Source organism: Phyllostomus discolor, chromosome 8, assembly GCF_004126475.2.
Source record: "Phyllostomus discolor isolate MPI-MPIP mPhyDis1 chromosome 8, mPhyDis1.pri.v3, whole genome shotgun sequence".
NCBI lineage: Eukaryota > Metazoa > Chordata > Mammalia > Chiroptera > Phyllostomidae > Phyllostomus > Phyllostomus discolor.
In genome coordinates this window covers 79114492-79132597 of record NC_040910.2, presented here as the reverse complement: position 1 = coordinate 79132597, position 18106 = coordinate 79114492, and the positions used below count along the sequence as shown (strand labels likewise).

General features: G+C 39.8%; 1 protein-coding gene and 1 non-coding gene across 4 annotated transcripts in view; one reads left to right on the top strand and one right to left on the bottom strand.

The window, feature by feature from the left end:
- FAM222B (family with sequence similarity 222 member B) overlaps positions 1 to 18106 on the bottom strand; it is a 65884-nt gene that overhangs the window by 47636 nt on the left and 142 nt on the right. The gene's annotated exons all lie outside the window — the stretch shown is intronic.
- Positions 932 to 1039, top strand: LOC114504371. The gene has a single exon (XR_003685148.1). It is a non-coding gene; the product is annotated as a U6 spliceosomal RNA (small nuclear RNA).

Sequence of the window (18106 nt, the reverse complement as noted above, 5' to 3'; positions counted from 1 at the left end):
GAGCTTTTCTATGCATCTTTGGAAGGAGGCAAACAAAAGAAGCTTACCACTGCTCAGATAACCAAGGCAAACATTTTATACAAATACCATCTTGGGTAAGCATTTGACAATTACCTGCTTTCTCACTTCTTATTCATAGCCCTAAAGAATATCTGCAACATTTATGAAAAAGAGTTGATAGCCACAAAATACAAAGAAATTCTACAAGGCAATAAAAAAGAGGACAAATGCCCTAACTGGTATGGCACAGTGTGTTGAGCATCGATGGGTCCGCAAATCAAAAGGTTGGGTGTTTGATTCCTTGTCAGAGTACCTGCCTGGGTTGCAGACTTGATCCCAGGTCAGGGCACATAGGTACAGGAGGCAACCCACTGATGTTTCTCTCTCACATGGATGCTTCTCTATCAATGTTTCTCTCTCCCCCTCTCTTTCCCTCTCCCTCCTTTCCTTTCTAAAATCACTAAACATATCCTTGGGTGAGGATTAAAGAAAAATACATAAGGTCCTTACATATAGTCCACACTGTTAGGAAGTGGTGGAAAGTGCTTTCTCCATACAGTCCTACAGGTATTTTTCACTTGACAGAAACGCCAACTGCAAGCTTCCAGAGAAACCTGGCTACTAATGAACAAAACAAAAATAGATAAGGTGCCTAAAATCATGTTGTACACTTTAAATATCTTACTATTTTGTCAATTATACTGAATATGCTGAAAATGTTGCACGTTTTCTTCCATTTTCAACATTAAAATGGCTGTACAAAAATTCACCAGTTTGGTAAGGTTTATTTTTTAATGCATGCTGGTATGACAGCTGTCACAATACAATCTAACAAAATTATTTCAAATGAAGTTAAACACAACCAAGCACTCCTAGAGCCATCATAAGGAAAAAACGTAACGGACTTTTCGGCCAACCCAAAATAAAATGATTACTCACTTCAACAGCACATATACTAAAATTAAGATGATACAGAGAAGATTAGCATGTCCTCTGTGCAAAGATGACATGAAAAGTGTGTGTGTGTGTGTAAATAAAATGAAACTTTACCTATGAACATAAAACAGCTGAAGCTGATACCTCAGTCTACAATGAACATGGCAGATAATGGAAGCAAATAACAAAGTCTAAATACAACCACAGAAGTAAAGCACTTACAAAAAGTAAGTTTACTCAACTATCTCTGCTGTGGAAGCAGGCCATTCAAGGATCCCTTTTTCACCAAATGTAAAAAAAAAAGTAAAGCAAATAATGCCTGGGTGCTGCAAAAGCAAGTATCTTCCCATCAAAGAGGAAAAGAAACCTAAGCCTTTTGGTCCTTGATACAAACAGATAATGGATTGTGGGAGAACTTAAATTCCAGAAAAAAAGATTCAATTCCAACCTATGTAAAGCTAAAAACTCCATGTCACTTTGTTCTAAAGTTAGTAATACACAGGTTTCTGTTGAAAAAGCAACATACAAGACTGCAACTGAGCTGTCAGCAAAGTGAAACTTCTGAGCATGTCAGCAGACTATTGCTTAACCATTTCAGTTTTCCCCTTTGGTTTTAGACATCAAAAGAACCACATCCCAATTTTCCTCTTTTTTTTTTAAGATTATTTATTTACTTATTTATTTTTAGACAGAGGGGAAGGGAGAGAGAGAGGGGGAGAGAAATCTCAATGTGTGGCCGCCTCTCGTGTGCCTCCTACTGAGGACCTGACCCACAATCCAGGCATGTGCTCTCACTGGGAATCAAACTGGTGACCCGTTGGGTCGTTGGCTGGCACTCAATCCACTGAGCCACACCAGCCAGGGCCAATTTTTCTCTATTGTTAATGCCACTTTAGAAGCTGAGGAAAATTTAGTTCATCAGATTCAAATTTCAAGCATTTTCTAAGTACATGATATTACTCATTCTATACTTAGCCTCAAGTATGCAACAAGAAGTGCTAACTTTGCCTGAAATGGTACCATGTTCCTCCTCAAAGTCTAACTGCAGCCATCACCTCGGCGTCCATTTGGCATCACCTAAAATAAATTAAAAGGCTTTTTCTATGCTTTTTTGTAAGTGGTTCTATTGATTGACTATGATGCTTCAAATACAGATAATAAACCACCCCTACCATACACCATAACTAGCATAATGAAGAACCAAAAGGCCAAGATGCTAAAAACTCTAGTGTTTCCAATCCTTCAAAAGTGATATTATTTCTTTTTTTAAGATTTTATTTATTTTATTTTTAGATAGAAGGGAAGGGAGGGAGAAAGAGAAGAGAAACAGCAAATGGTTGCCTCTCATATGCCCCCAATCGGGACCCGGCCAGCAACTCAGGTATGTGCCCAAAGTGATATTATTAAAAAAACCTTTTAGAAGTATTCTAACAAAAAATTGTTTCATTGTGGTTCTATAATTGTTACATTCTGAAAATGGGGGCAGGAATATCTTTTCCCAAATCCTGAACTATGTTTATAAAAAGATATCACCTTTCTCACAGCCCCGGCTGATGTGGCTCCGTGGATTGAGTGCTGACCTGTCAACCAAAGGGTCGTCAGTTCAATTCTCAGTCAGGGCACATGCCTGGGTTGCAGGCCAGGTTCCCCAGTGTGGGGTGTGTGAGAGGCAACCAAACATTAATGTTTCTCTCCCTCACTTTCTCCCTTCCCTTCTTCCTCCCTTCCCCTCTGACTAAAAATAAAATATTAAAAAAAAAAAGATATCACCTTCCTCAAAAGGAACTTAGGGCCTCTGAGACAGCATGTTGCTAATTTTCACAACATCCCAATAAAGAACTATTATTTAACATTTATATCACACTTGCCGAAGTGTTTTACAATTATTTTCATTAGTAGTCATGCCTCACAACCACTCACTGAGCTAAACTGGTCCTGTTAAGCTCATTTGACAGCTGAGAAAACTGATGTATCTATCATAAGGCCAAGGTCAAGCCGGTCTGCTTTTCCAAACCAGAGTCTTGACTCTTAAAATCAGTTTCATCCACTCAGCATTGTGTGTATATTACTTATAACCCTACTTAAAGTAGGTTTTTAGAGAACTTACAAAAGTCCACCTAAAATTATGGTACTAAAATATTAAAATATTTTAACACTTTGACAAAAATATGTAACACATTTAGAATTGGATGGGAAAAAAGGAGACTGATGAGACTAAGAAGATATAGGAGATAAAAGAAAAACCAAGAGTGGACAATATCACAGTTTAAAGCAGCAGAGAGGCAAAATAAACTAAGGGCTGAAAAGCATCATCTGGGTTTGACAATTAGGTCACTGGGCAGAGCAATTTCACTGGAATGGTAGAATCAAAATCAAATTACATGCTTGAGGAAAAAAACAGGCTGTGAGAGAGTGAAGAGAGCAGGGGAAGATGACTTTTATGAACAGGAGAGAAACCGAGCAGTGATGGGGGGAGCCTGGGTAGGGACAGAGAGCTGGGCAAAAACACATAAAGACAAAGATCGAAGATTCCAATAGAAGAGAAATAGTGATACAACAAGGTCACAGAGAGATTAACAGTATAACAAGAAAGGGAAGGCCAATGTGAATATGAATACAGTAAACTCTATAGGTGTAGAAGTAAAATTTCCACTTGACAGCCTTTGGGGAAAAAGGTGGGAGAGAATAAATTAAAGGATTAGAGATCAACTGAAATAACAATTTACCAAGAACAGATACATATTTAGGGTGAGACACAGGAGTCTAAACAGACACCCAACAAGTCCTTACTAACAGGAATAATCTTACTTTACTAAATAAAAGTCCTTACTTAAAAATTTGATAACTTGTGGAAAATCAAAGTATTTAGGGTAGAGATATGATCCAGAAACACTAGCAAATAATTCAAATTGCCTCTCATGAGAAAGTAGCAGGGGGAAGCAGATGGATGCCAACCAGAGGGGGAAATGCTGTTAATCAATATTGAACCTGGTCCAGATATCTAAAAGCCAATTTTCTCAATGTCTTCCCAAATCTGAAAATCCACACTCACCTGAAAACTGTAACACACAGCCTCCAAGAATATTAAGGATGTCTCCTGCCACAATATCCTGAATGTCTAAACTTCAGTCCATTAAGTAATCTCTGGGAGAACAGACAGCTTGGCTAGACTCTGGATGAGATCCACATATCCAATTAACTTGATAAATCTCACTAGTGAATACTGTCTTACACACTGAAGTGCAGAACTTATCTTTAGGTAACACAGTAGTATCCTAGGATAGGAAGAACAGAATAGGGAAGAAAAGCTAAGTAACACAATACCTGGCAATGAGCAAGCTTAACAACTAAAGTAGAAAGCAACTGCCCTGGCCAGCTAGCTCACTTGGTTAGATCAGTGTCTCCATATACCACAGTTGTGGATTCAAACCCCTGTCAGGGCACATAAGAATCAACTGATGAATGCACCAATAAGTGGAACAACAAATCAATGTGGAGTTTTTTCCTCTCTCTCAAATCAATAAATTAAAAACAAAACAAAACTGGCAACATAGTCTTGAAATCTTACAAATCAGAGGAGACAACTGCATTTCAAAATAAAATAAAGACATTCTAAGGATCTAATTCCACTCAGAGACTTTTCACTATGTATCTTTTAAATTATTTAAAATATATCCAGCCCTGGAAAATGTGGCTCACTGTAACCACACTGGTTGGAGTGTCATCCTATAACCAAAAGGTTACAGATTCAATTCCCAGTCAGGGCACAAACCAGGGTTGTGGGTTCTGTCCCCAGTTTGGGCACGTATGATCCCTGGTTCAGCACATACAGGAGGCAAACAATCGATGCTTCTCTCTTGCATCAGTTTCTCTCTCCCCCTTCCTCTCTCTCTAAAAACCAGTGAGGATTATACCCCCCACAAAATAAAACTTAAAAATTCAAATATTTTGCCCTGGTTGGTGTAGCTCAATGGGTTGACTGCCAGCCTGAGAACCAAGGCATTGCTAGTTTGATTCCCAGTCAGGGCACATACCTAGGTTGCAAGCCAGGTCCCCAGTGGTGTGTGCACAAAAGGCAACCACACACTGATGTTTTTCTCCCTCTCTTTCTCCTTCCCTTCCTCTCTCTCTAAAAATGGATAAATAAAATCTTTTTAAAAAATTCAAATATTTTAGGAAATTCTATTTCTGGAATTCTTCTTTAAAGTCTCCCTCTTCTACCCTCAGACTTTCTAAAAAAATTTTTACATAGTAAAATTCATTTTTCTGTGTTCAGTTCCAAGAGTTCTCATAAATGCATTAAGTTGTGTAACCACAATCAAGATACAGAACAGCATCCTCGCACCCCCCAAAAATGTCCTCACGCTATCCCTTTGTAGTCAAACACTCCCCTTACCCTTAACTGGAGGCAATCATTGATCCGTTCTTCACTGTCCCTATAGTTTTGAGTTTTCCAGATGTCATATCAAATCAATCATGTAGTGAGTAGCCTTTTGAGTTTGGTTTCTTTCACTTACCATAATGCAGTTGAGATTCATTTATGTCATTGCATATATGAATAGTTGCTTTATATGGTTGAGTAGTATTCCACTGTATGAATATATCACAGTTGATTTATTCAATCCAAGCTGAGGGACATTCAGGTTGTTTCCAGTTTTGGGTAAGTAAAAATAAAGCTGCTATTAATATTCATATACAGGCTTTTGTGTCATAGGTTGTCCTCTCACTTGGATTAATACTTGGGTCATATGTTAAGTATATGTATTACTTTATAAGAAACTACCACAGCGTCACTTCTGGCCAAGATGGAGATGTAGGTAGATATACTTTGCCTCCTCAAAAAACCAAAAGGACATTAACAAATTTAAAAACAAAAAATAACCAGAACTGCCAGAAAACTGAACTGTATGGAAGTGCAACAACCAAGGAGTTAAAGAAACCTTCATCCAGACTGGTAGGAAGGGCGGAGCCAGGCAGCGGGGCAGAGAGGACTTGAGGCAAGGCAGTGGCTGGAGGACCCAGGCAGGCATTGCAGCTGGTGGACAGAGCAGTCCTACATTTGCTTGTGGAGAAACCAGGAGGAACAACTGAGGAGTGAGACAGATTGTACAACCCAGGGTTACAGCACAGGGGGGAAAAAAAGCCTTAAAACCTCTGATTGTAAAATCCTGTGGGAGTTGTGGCAGCAGGAGAAACTCCAAGCCTCACAGGAGAGGTCACTGGAGAGACCCACAGGGTCCAAGAACATACACAAACCACCCATTCAGGAATCACTACCAGAAGGGCCCACTTTGCTTGTTGGTAGTGGGGAAAGTGACTGAAAGCCAGCTGAGAGTCCAGCAAGAGGCACTGTTCCCCCTCTGACCCCTCCCCCACATACAGTGCCACAACACAGCACCATAGGTTGCCCCACTCTGGCAAATACCTAAGGTTCTGTGCCTTACTATGTAACAGGCATGCCAAGACAAAAAATATGGCCCAAATGAAAGAACAGATCAAAGCTCCAAAAATAAAACTAAGCAATGAAAAGATAGCCAACCTATCAGGTGCAGAGTTCAAGACACTGGTAATCAGGATGCTTACAAAAATGGTTGAGTATGGTTGCAAAACAGAGGAAAATGTGAAGGTCATGAAAACTGAAATAAAAGAAAATGCACAGGGGACCAACAGTGACTGGAAGGAAACCTCAACTCAAATCAGTGGTTTGGACCAGAAGGAAGAAATTAAACATTCAACCAGAAGAGAATGAAGAAACAAGAATTTTTTTTAAATGAGGAGGCTTAGGAACAACTTTAAACGTTCCAACATCTGAATCATAGGAGTGCCAGAAGAAGAAGAAGAGCAAGAAATGGAAAACTTATCTGAAAAAATAATGAAGGAGAACTTCCCCAGTCTGGCAAAGGAAATGGACTTTCAGGAAGTCTAGGAAGCTCAGAGAGTCCCAAAGAAGTTGGACCCAAGGAAGCACACACCAAGGTACATCATAATTACATTACTCAAAATTAAAGAGAAGAAGAGAATCTTAAAAGCAGCAAGAGGAAAGGAGACAGTTACCTACAAAGGGGTTCCCATAAGACTATCAGCTGATTTCTCAAAAGAGACCTTACAGGGAAGAAGGGGCTAGAAAGAGGTATCCAAAGTCATGAAAGGCAAGGACCTACATCTAAGATTGCTCTATCTAGCAAAGCTTTTATTTAGAATGGAAGGGCAGATAAAGTGCTTCCCAGATAAGGTCAAGTTCAAGGAGTTCATCATTACCAAGCCTTTATTATATGAAATGTTAAAGGGACTTATCTAAGGAAAAGAAGATGACCAAAAATATGAATAGTAAAATGACAACAAACTCACAACTATCAATAAATGAATCTAAAACAAACAAACAAAAACTAAGCAAATAACTAGAACAGGAACAGAATCACAGAAATGGAGATCACCTGGAGTGTTATCAGTGGTGGGGGGAGAATGAGGGAAAATGTACGGGGGAATAAGAAGCATAATTGGTAAGTTAAAATAGACATGTGGAGGTTAAGAATAGTATGGGAAATGGACAAGCCAAAGAACTTATATGTACGATACATGAGCATGAACTAAGGGGAATGCAGGTGGGAAGGGGGGTGCAGGGCGGAGAGAAATAAAGGGGAAAAAAGAAATGAAACAACTGTAATAGCACAATCAATAAAATACATGTATTTTAAAAAATGAAACCACAGTGTTTTCCAAAATTCCAGTTGTTCCACATCCTTGCCAGTCCATAATCTAGTCAGTTTTCTTTTCTTTTTTTTTGTTTTTTAGCCTTTCTAATGGCATATTTCATCATGATTTTAGTTTGCATTACTCTAATGACTAAGATGTTGAGCACATTTCCTGTTCATGTGCTCATTTGCCATCCATATATTTTCTCTGAAGTCATTCAAATTTTTCACTCATTTTTTAAATGGTATTATTTGCTTTCTACTTGATGAGTTTTGAATTCTTTGAGCTCTTTAGACATTCTGGATAAGGTCCTGCATCTGATGTATGATTTGTAAATATTTTCTCCCAATCTTGTGTCTTGTCTTTTCATTTACTTAATAATGTCTTTTGCCAAGTAAAGTTTGATGAAGTCCAATTTATCATTTTTTTCTTTTAGGGATCTTGCATTTGGTGTTATATCTTAAGAACTCTTTGCCTAACTCAAAACAATAAGGATTTCTCTCCTGCTTTACTCTAAATATTTTATAGTTTTCTATTGTACATTTAGATCTATGATAGAATTTTAGTTAACTTTTACGTAAGGTATGAGGTATGGGTTAAGGGTACTTTTTTCTTTCCTTTTTCTTTTTCTTTTTTTTTTTTGCATGTAGATAGTTATTCCAATACCTAGTTGTTGAGAAGACTATCCTTTCTTGACTTGCCTTTGTATCTCTGCCAAAAACCAAATAACCATATTTAATAGCGTGAGCCTAGTCTACGGCCATACCACACCTAATCGCACCTAATCTCATCGAATAATATAAACCCATTTCTGGATTCTATTCTGTTTGCTGATCTTGTATATGTAGCCTTTTGCCAATTTTTCAACCCTCCCCAAAAGTGTCCACTTTTACATAGGAATTAGCCACCTACATTTACCTTAATAAAAATGATGAGGGTAGCCCCAGCTGGTGTGCCTCTGTGGATTGAGCATTGGCCCGTGAACCAAAGGGTTGCCGGTGTGAAAACCAGTCAGGGCACATGCCTGGGTTGCAGGCCAGGTCCCCAACAAGGGGCACATTAGAGGCAACTGCACCACTGATATTTCTCTCCCTTTCTTTCTCCCTCTCTTATCCTCTCTAAAATAACTAAATAAAAAATTTTTACAGCAAAAACAACATATATATCTTTCACTTACCACCAGGCATATTTATTTCAGTGTTTTCATTTTCAGTTTTTATATTACTGGTGAAAAGGCTATGAGGGAGCACAAGACTTAACAGAGTTAGTTGGCTTGAGTTCCCAATCCCAACTCTGAAATAACTTGGCATCACTGGTTCAAAAGTGTCCTGTGGTCTTCAAATCTTCTGAAATTCTGATTCATAACACCTAGTTTCTAATTTGAGGCATTCAGAGGAACAAATCCCCCCACTCTGTCCCCGCCATATTGATGTTAGAAAGGCAGTTTTTCTAAGTCTGGTAAACCACCAAGAATAGGAAAAACAAGATGTAGAGCTTATATGCACTTTATTGAAAATGTTATAAACCTGTATATGCTTTTGTTTTAAACATGAATGGTATCCTTATTTAATTAAAAGTAATACCATTCTTGCCCTGTCAGGTAGCTCAGTTAGTTAGAGCATTGTCCAGATACGCTAAGATTGTGGGTTCAATTTCCAGTCACAGCACACACAAGAAGCAAGCAATGAATGCATAAAGAAGTGGAACAACAAATTGATGTTTCTCACCCTTTCAAAAAATAAAAATAAAAGCAATACCATTCTTTCCATTAAGGTGAGAAATTTTGTGTTTTATTTCTTTCCCTCAGTTTTTATTTGAGAGCAAGAAGTAGGGGGAACATCAATTTGTTGTTCCACTTATTTATGCATTCATTGGTTGGTTCTCTTGTGTGCCTTGACAGGAGAGCGAACTCGTAATCTTGGTGTATCTGAATGACGCTCTAACCAACTGAGTTACCCAGCCAGGGCTTGTGTTTTACTCTTGTTTGGATCTAAAAACTACTATTTTAAGTCAAGTATATAGCACACTAAAAAATGGAAAAATAAAGAAAAGGATCAGTATTGTATGCACTACTATAGAGAAGGAACTTAGAAACCACACTTCCATAAAGCCAATCCCTCCAGATGATGTGAACAAACAACACACAGAACATCTGGAGCTTAGACACACAGGGCCATCATGCTGGCTTTAACTATTACTTATACACTAACAATTTCTCAATCCACATCTCCATTCTAAATCTTTCTACTGAACTCAAGACCCAAATATCCAGAAATCTATTGGACATTTGTGCCTAGATTTCCCAGATACTTCAAATCTAATATACCAAAATCAAACTCATTTTCCCTCAAATGTTACGGCAGGAGTGTCCAACTTTTGGTGCCTCTGCACCACACTGGAAGACGACTTGTCTTTGGCCACACAGTAAATAAATACATTGTGACACGTAATCACAAAAATATCTCATAATGCTTTAAGTACATTTAGGATTTTGTGTTGGGCTGCAGGTTGGACACCCCTATTTATGGTTTCTTACTCCTGGATTTCCTACCCTGGTTAATGATATCACCATCCACTTATTTGCCCAAGCAAGCAATATCAAATCCATCTTTGACAAGTCCTTCCTCCTGACACACTACCCAACATAAAGTCAATGAGACCCTTCGAGCCAGTCTCCTAAAAGCTCTTTAATCTGTCTACACCTCCACCATTACCAATGTAACTTAGATCTTCGATATCTCTCAAATGATTATTATACCAGTCTCGTAACTATTCTCACTGCAGCCAATCTCAGCTTTTTAAATCTAACTTCCACACTGTCAACAGTGTTACTTTTCTTAAACAGTGATCTGGCCCTCGGCAGTGTGACTCAGTTGGTTGGAGCACAGTCCTATAAACCAAAAGTTGTAGGTTCCATTCCTGATCAGGAAACACGCCTAGACTGAAGGTTCAGCCCCTGGTCAGGGTATATAGGAAAGGCAACCAATCGATGTTTCTCTGCCTCTCTCCCTCCCTTCCCCTCACCCTAAAAATTAATAGGTATGTCCTCAGGTGAGGATAAAAAAATTTTAAATGTAAATAAATAAGTAGTGATCTGAACATGTTCCTTACCTAGTTTAAAACTCTCCTATGACTCCTTCATACCTACAAAATAAAATTCAGACACCTCACCAAGGCTATCCCCAATCAGGCTCCAGCCTGTATTTCACTTCACTTCCTTCCAGTCTTTCCTCATACCCCATGATCCAACTGCATTAAACCATTGGCCCACATGCAGGTCCATACTCTTATAATTCTGTACCCTTGAGCAAGTTATTCTCTGCATTTGAAACACTACCCTCTTTGATCCTTTTTTGCTGAAGCAGCCAAAATGTATTCACCCTTCAAGCTCCTACTGACTCCCTCTAGGAAGGCTTCTCCAACCTTCTCCTCCCCCTACCACACAGAACCAGTGTTCCCATAGCACTTAGTGCACATCTCTAGCTGGTGCAGACAGCACTTACTGTACTGACTCATAATTATTTGTTAGTCTCCAATTAAAATGTGAGCTCTTTAAACACAAGGATTATGTCACTCAAATTCCAGTGCCTAGCACAATACCCAACACACAGTAGGCACTTAAATGTCTGCTGAATTTGACTGCTAAAAGGATCAACTCCAACACTTTTCAATGAGATCAAAGTCCAAATAGCTTAAGAGATTTAAGCCTGGTTTTGGCTCACCGGTAAAAATAAAAGGCACTACATGAATTCATGCTTATGTCATTTCTAGTTTTTCATCCTGTTTTCCTACTAGCTTCAGGATTAGTTGCCAGAAAAATTAGTAACTGAGTCTTTTATATTACTCCTTAGATGTACTGTACCATGAAACAGTACAATCCAGTGCTGTACCAAACCACAATTTTATAACTGAGCCATCTGATAACTTATTACCCACCTTGTATTAAATGCATCTTTAATAAAGAAAACTTAGCCCTGGCTGGCGTAGCTCAGTGGATTGAGCGCGGGCTGGGAACCAAAGTGTCCCAGGTTCGATTCCCAGCCAGGGTACATGCCTGGGTTGCAGGCCATAACCCCCAGCAACCGCACATTGACATTTCTCTCTCTCTCTCTCTCTCTCTCTCTCCCCTTCCCTCTCTCCCTTCCCTCTCTAAAAATAGGTAAATAAAATATTAAAAAAAAAAAAAAGAAAACTTAACATTTTCCCTCTTGAGTTGTATTCCTCTTCACTCTTAAGTTAAAAAGCTCTGAAAGGGGCATAATCAAGACCTTGATAGACAGTGAACCAAGACAGAAATATTAAACACTTCCCTGCTGACAAAGTATTCACCTCTCACCAAAAGTACAGTGACTTCACACTTACTTCCCACTCTGGTCAGCTGTAGAGCTACAGCCCTTTCCCTGGCCACTTTGTTTCTCACACTCACTCTCACTTTTCAATTTATTGCATTTGAAACATCTTTTTAGAGTTGCTATAATATTTTAGAAGTTTAAATCCAAGAATTAGGCTCATGTCTCTTCTGAAAATGTTCCAAGCTTCCTGTCCTACTCTGCCGCATTATACAATGTAACTCTGCCAAAGTCTTAGCTCATTTCCTCCTTCTGCTAGTCCTGATATGGTGCTACACATCAATAATGCTCTCTCCCTTCCCATTTTCAGACTTGTTGGTCTACTTGGAATGCCCTATCATCCTTGTCCATCTGTGAGGGCCTACCACGTAGGTTCAATGCAGGAAGCCTTTACGAACAATACCTGCACCCAGCCTTCCATCAACACTTGTAAGTTGTACCTCCTGCTAGTACAATACTTACTGTACTTCATCAATTCTAAGACATCCCCCCCCCTACATTTCTTTTAAAACAGGATATATCTTACAACTGATGGCATGCCAGTCTCATTAGTAGCATTTCTTCTTTCTTAGTGGTATGTAAAATAATTGTGAGCTTTACAATCACTGGCACCACAGGTTTGATGAAATAAGGTATTACATTCTCTTATAATTATTTGTATACTTCTGTTTCCTCTACTAGACTGTGATCCCCCAAAGGGGAGGGGCTATGTCAAAATCATCCGTGACCAGCATAGATTTGGGCACAAAAAGAGAGCACATCAATAAACACTAATAATAATTAATTTAATAAGTAAAAGGTACTATTCTAGACACTGTAGATGAATTAACAGAGTTAACCCTCATAACAACCCCCTGAAATAAGTACAATTACTATCTTCATTTTACAAAGATAAGTAAACTGAGGTCAAGACACACTGGTAAACTCATTCAAAGATATACAATGTTGCAAAAGATCTGAATCTATATTCACTGATTATGATTCATATTGTTATCATTTTCCCATTCATCAAATATTTAATGAGCAATTACTCTATACCAACTAAAACTACTGTGCTAAACACTGGTAAGCAAACCTTGGTTCTCAGGAGGCTACTCTCAATTATAGGTTCATTCCTCTTCTTTTTTTTTTTAAGATTTTATTTATTTTATCTTTAAAAACAGTGGATGGGAGGGAGAAAGAGAGGGAGAGAAACATCAGTGTGTGGTTGCCTCTTGCACATCACCAAGTGGGGACCTGACCTGCAACCCAGGCATGTGCCCTGACTGGGAATTGAACCAGCAACCCTTTGGTTCACAGGCCGGTGCTCAATCCACTGAGCCATACCAGCCAGGGCACATTCTTGAATCCTTTATCCTCCAAACATCAGAACCAATCCATAAATTCACTAAATTAAATCCACTCTCTTTACTTTTCCTTTTTAACATCTTCCCATATAGTCAGTCCTCCTTTAAAGTATTAGCACTCTACCAAGAACCAAGACAAATGACAATAAAACTTTTTTGGGGCAACTGTAATTAAACAACAATAAAATAATTTTTAAAAACTTTTTTGCTCTATTATTAATTAGCAGCTGTGAAAATATCACAAAAGAGACTTAAGGGATGAGTGGCAAGATCAGAAGGGCTCTTAAGAAACAAAGATTCTGTTTGCAAGTAAATATTATCAGTGAAAAAAAGAGAGGGAGCCCTGGCTGGCGTAGCTCAGTGGATTGAGGGCGGGCTGCGAACCGAAAGTGTCGCAGATTTGATTCCCAGTCAGGGTACATGCCTGGGTTACAGGCCATGACCCCCAGCAACTGAACATTGATGTCTGTCTGTCTGTCTGTCTGTCTGTGTCTCTCCCCCCCGCTCTAAAAATAAATAAATAAAATCTTTAAAAAAAAAAGAGAGAGAGAGTGGGAGGTAAAACACCATACTTTTGTCTTTAAATAGACTGATTTAAAAAGCTTGCCCTGATGCCCTGGCAGCTATGGCTCGGTAGACTGAGAACTGGCCTGCAGACCAAAAAGTTGCCAGTTTGATTCCCGGTGAGGGCACATACCTGAGTTGTAGTCCAGATCCCCAGCTGGTAATGTACAAGAGGCAATTGATTAATGTATCTCTTGCGAATTGATGTTTTTGTCCCTTTTTCTCCCTCTTTTCCCCTCTCTCTAAAAAATAAATAGCCCTGGCTGGTGTGGCTCAGTGGACTGAGTGCTGGCCTGTGAACCAAATGGTCACTGGTTAGATTCTCAGTCAGAGCACATGCCTGGGTTGTGGGCCAGGTGCCCAGTAGGGGACATGTGAGAGGCAACCACGCAATGGTATTTCTCTCTTTCTCTTTCTCCCTCCTTTCCCCTTCTCTAAAAATAAATAAAAATCTTAAAAAATAAATAAATAAAAGTAAATAAATAAAAATTTTTCAAAAATAAAAATAATTTTTTTTTTAAAAGAAAGGCCCTGGCCACATAGCTCAGTTGGTTAGAGCATCATCACCATGCACCAAGGTTGCAGGTTCGATCTCCAGTCAGGGCACATACAAGAAGCAACAAAAAAGTGCAACAAACCAATCTCAATCTCTCTCTCTCTTTCTCCCCCACCTTCTTCCCTCCTTCCTCTCTGTTTCTAAAATTCAATAAATGAAATTTTTTAAAAATTAAAAAAGAAAGAAAAAAATCCCTTTGTTTAAAAAAAATTAAGTTTTGCCCTGGCTAGTGTGGCTCAGTGGACTAAGTGCCAGACTGCATGCAAACCAAAGGGTCACTGGTTCAATTCCCAGTCAGGGCACATGCGTGGGTTGCAGACCACGTCCCCAGTGTGGTGGTGGTGGTGGTGGTGGCACATGAGAGGCAACCATACACTGATGTTTCTCTCCCTTTCTCCCTCCCTTTTCCTCTCTCTAAAAATAAATAAAATCTTTTTAAAAAATGAACTCATAAACCTTATTCCTTTTATTTTTTTAAGATTTATTTGCTTATTTTTAGAGAGAGAGGAAGGAAGGGGGAGAAAGAAAGAAACATCAATGTGTGTGAGAGATAGAGATACATTGACCAGCTGCCTCTTGCACACCCCCAGCAGGAGATCTGGACCACAATCCAGGCATGTGCCCTGACTGGGAATTGACCCAGCAATTTTTAGGTTTGCAGGCTGGCACTCAATCCACTGAGTCATGCCAGCCAGGGCTTATTCCTTTTTTTTTTTTTAAGATTATTTATTTATTTATTTATTTATTTATTTCCAGACAGAGAAGAAGGGAAGGAGAAAGAGATGGAGAGAAACATCAATGTGTGGTTGCCTCTCACACACCACCCCCACTGGGGACCCAGCTTGCAACCCAGGCATGTGCCCAGACTGGGAACCGAACCCATAACCATTTGGTTTGCAGGCCCACGCTCAATCCACTGAGCCACACCAGCCAGGGCATGGGTTTATTCCTTTTATTTTAGCCCTTGCTATGTAAGGTGTTCACGGGAAGCCCTTACATCACCATTTTATTTTATTTTATTTCAAGATTTCACTTATTTATTTTTAGTGAGAGGGGAGGGGAAGGAGAAATGGAGGAAAGAAACACCAATCTGTTGGTTGCCTTTTGCACACACCCCAACCATGGAACAGACCCACAACCCAGGCATATGCTATGACTGGGAATGAAACTCGCAATCTTTTGCTTTTCAGGACGATACCCAACCAACTGAGCCACACCATTCAGGACACATCCCCACTTTAGACAGACTGTTTGCTCATACAACAGGCAATCAAGGCACTGACCATCACCTTTCTCTCCCCCAGGGAAAGACTCCTCATTTAGTAACAGTCATATACTACATAAAACTAAACACAAGTAAGAAAGGGAAGAGAAGGACCAAAGGACGGGAAATTCTCATCACAATGGAACAAACCTCTCCCATTTTAATGTAACAGGAGTGAAATTTATGGACTTATTTGAGCTGATGGAAATTTCCAATAGATGGAAAAATTAGTAAAATTAAAAACAGACATCTAGCCCTGGCTGGTGTGGCTCAGTAGACTGAGTGCCAGCCTGCAAACCAAAGTGTCATCAGCTCAATTCCCAGTTAGGGCAAATACCTGGATAGTAGGCCATGCCCCCAACTGGGGCAACTGCAAGAGGCAACTGATCAATGTATCTCTCACACACTAGTGTTTCTCTCCCACATTTTCTCCCTTTCTTCCCCTCTCTCTAAATAAATTAAATAAATAAATAAATAAATAAATCTTTTTCAAAAATAGACATCCAGTTATTGCAAATAAGTTGGCTAGGCCAGCTCTAACATTTTATATACCCACCTCACCTGCCATGTGGTAGTTAAAGACAGAATAAATTTGTGTTCCCTAAATGTCCTATGACAACAGTAAGAAGTGCCTCCTTTTTAAAACTATCCTCAGAAAAAGATAATCAGTGTTATGGACAGAGGATTTAGTGAGAGAGCAAAAAGTTGAAAATGATATGTCAAAAAAAAAAAGATATATCACTGTCCATTTCCAGGCAAGAGAAGTAAAACACATTTTACCGGGCAGAGAAGTTACAGACAACCAGGGTTCATTTTCCTCATTCCTATAAATAACTCATTCTCCTTAACTGTGGATCTTCAAGGATCTAGTAGGTTGGCTCAGACAAAAGACAAATGACTCCCTAATTTTCAGAAGGCCTCACCATTTCAAGCTCTCAATCTTCAGAGCCAGCAAAGCTAAAGCATCCATCTCTCTCTGTTCTTTTGAAAGGAGTTTCACCTCTCTTTCAAAAGCTGTGGCTAAAAGCCATCTTCTCCCTCTGGAAGCACACAGTTTAACTCTGTCCTCTGCTTTGTCTACCCTAAACAACCAGCACAACAAAGCTTCAGGAGTGCTCCCTCAGCCCATCAGAAAGAACCAGCCACCTCTTGGGCTCTTGTACAGCTGCTTCTGTCTTTCTCTGAGAGACACTCCACCCTGGAGGTTCCAAGGGCAGGGTAACAAAGAGTGGAGCTGAAAAGTTGCTATATGCCTATATGACCTCCAAAACAGAGACAAGGTCCTGGGGCAACCAGACTCCTTTGCAAAGGAAACAGTTTTTTATAATTAAAAAATAATAAATTGTGTTTGCACATCCCTCACTGTACAGCCTGTCCAGCTTGTCTCAAACTAGTTTTCTCAACTCATAATAAGGCACATTAGTACCAACTGTGTTACAAGGGAACAAACTGGATTATTGGCCCTTCATTCTCTATTTCCTTTCTCTTGGGTAAGGAGCTTCACACCATTTCTAAAAATGTCAAAGAGTATGGTATTTTTCCTACACAAGTCTGATGGCCAATATGTCACATTACAGAACTGTTATTTCTGCATATAATCTGCTATGCCTAGACACGAAGCACCAATGTGCCTACTGAGGTTTTGCAAACAATATGCTTCACCCTGACAAATAAATCAGTCATAACATTAATAATGGTAAGGTTTAAATCCAATAATACTGTTAGTGATATAGTAAGATCAGCTTAGTGCTTACAATTTACAATTTTCATAAACATGATGCTTGCAATAGCCCGTTGTATCATTACATCTCCCAGAGGTACAGAAAGGTTTAGTGGGTCATGCCCAAGATTATCACCTTTCATCAATGGTGGACGTGGGTTGGAACCTGTCAAACTCTAAGGCTAACCTAGCTCTTTTCTCTAGATCCCTACCAGCTTTACACAGAGGGCTTCCGACTTCCATCCTCTACCAGAGCAGCCTATTGCTCCAAGCGACCGGCCCTTCCCTGCCAGGATCAGAGTTGGCTTCTTCAGCTCCAACAGGGCTTTCATCCTCCACCACCCCCACCCCCGCCCCCCGACCATTCTCTGAAAGAAGCGGAAAGGGAGAGGCGACCGAAAGCTCCTGGGGGAAGGGACGATGACAAACGATGACAAACGGGGGAGCACGACACTTGCCCTGCCATGGCCTCCTTCACTCTGCAACGCGCAACCCCTTTTCTCCACCAAGCTGTCCAACCCTTCTAACAACCATCTGCCCGTGGCCCAAATTCTCCCTTCATTACTTCAAACTGTCCCTCCCCCACGCCCCTTCGCTTCCGATAGGCAGAGCCCCCACCCCACAGCCGGAGTATCCTTCCACCAAGCCACCCCCTTCCCTTGCTCCACCACCACTCAC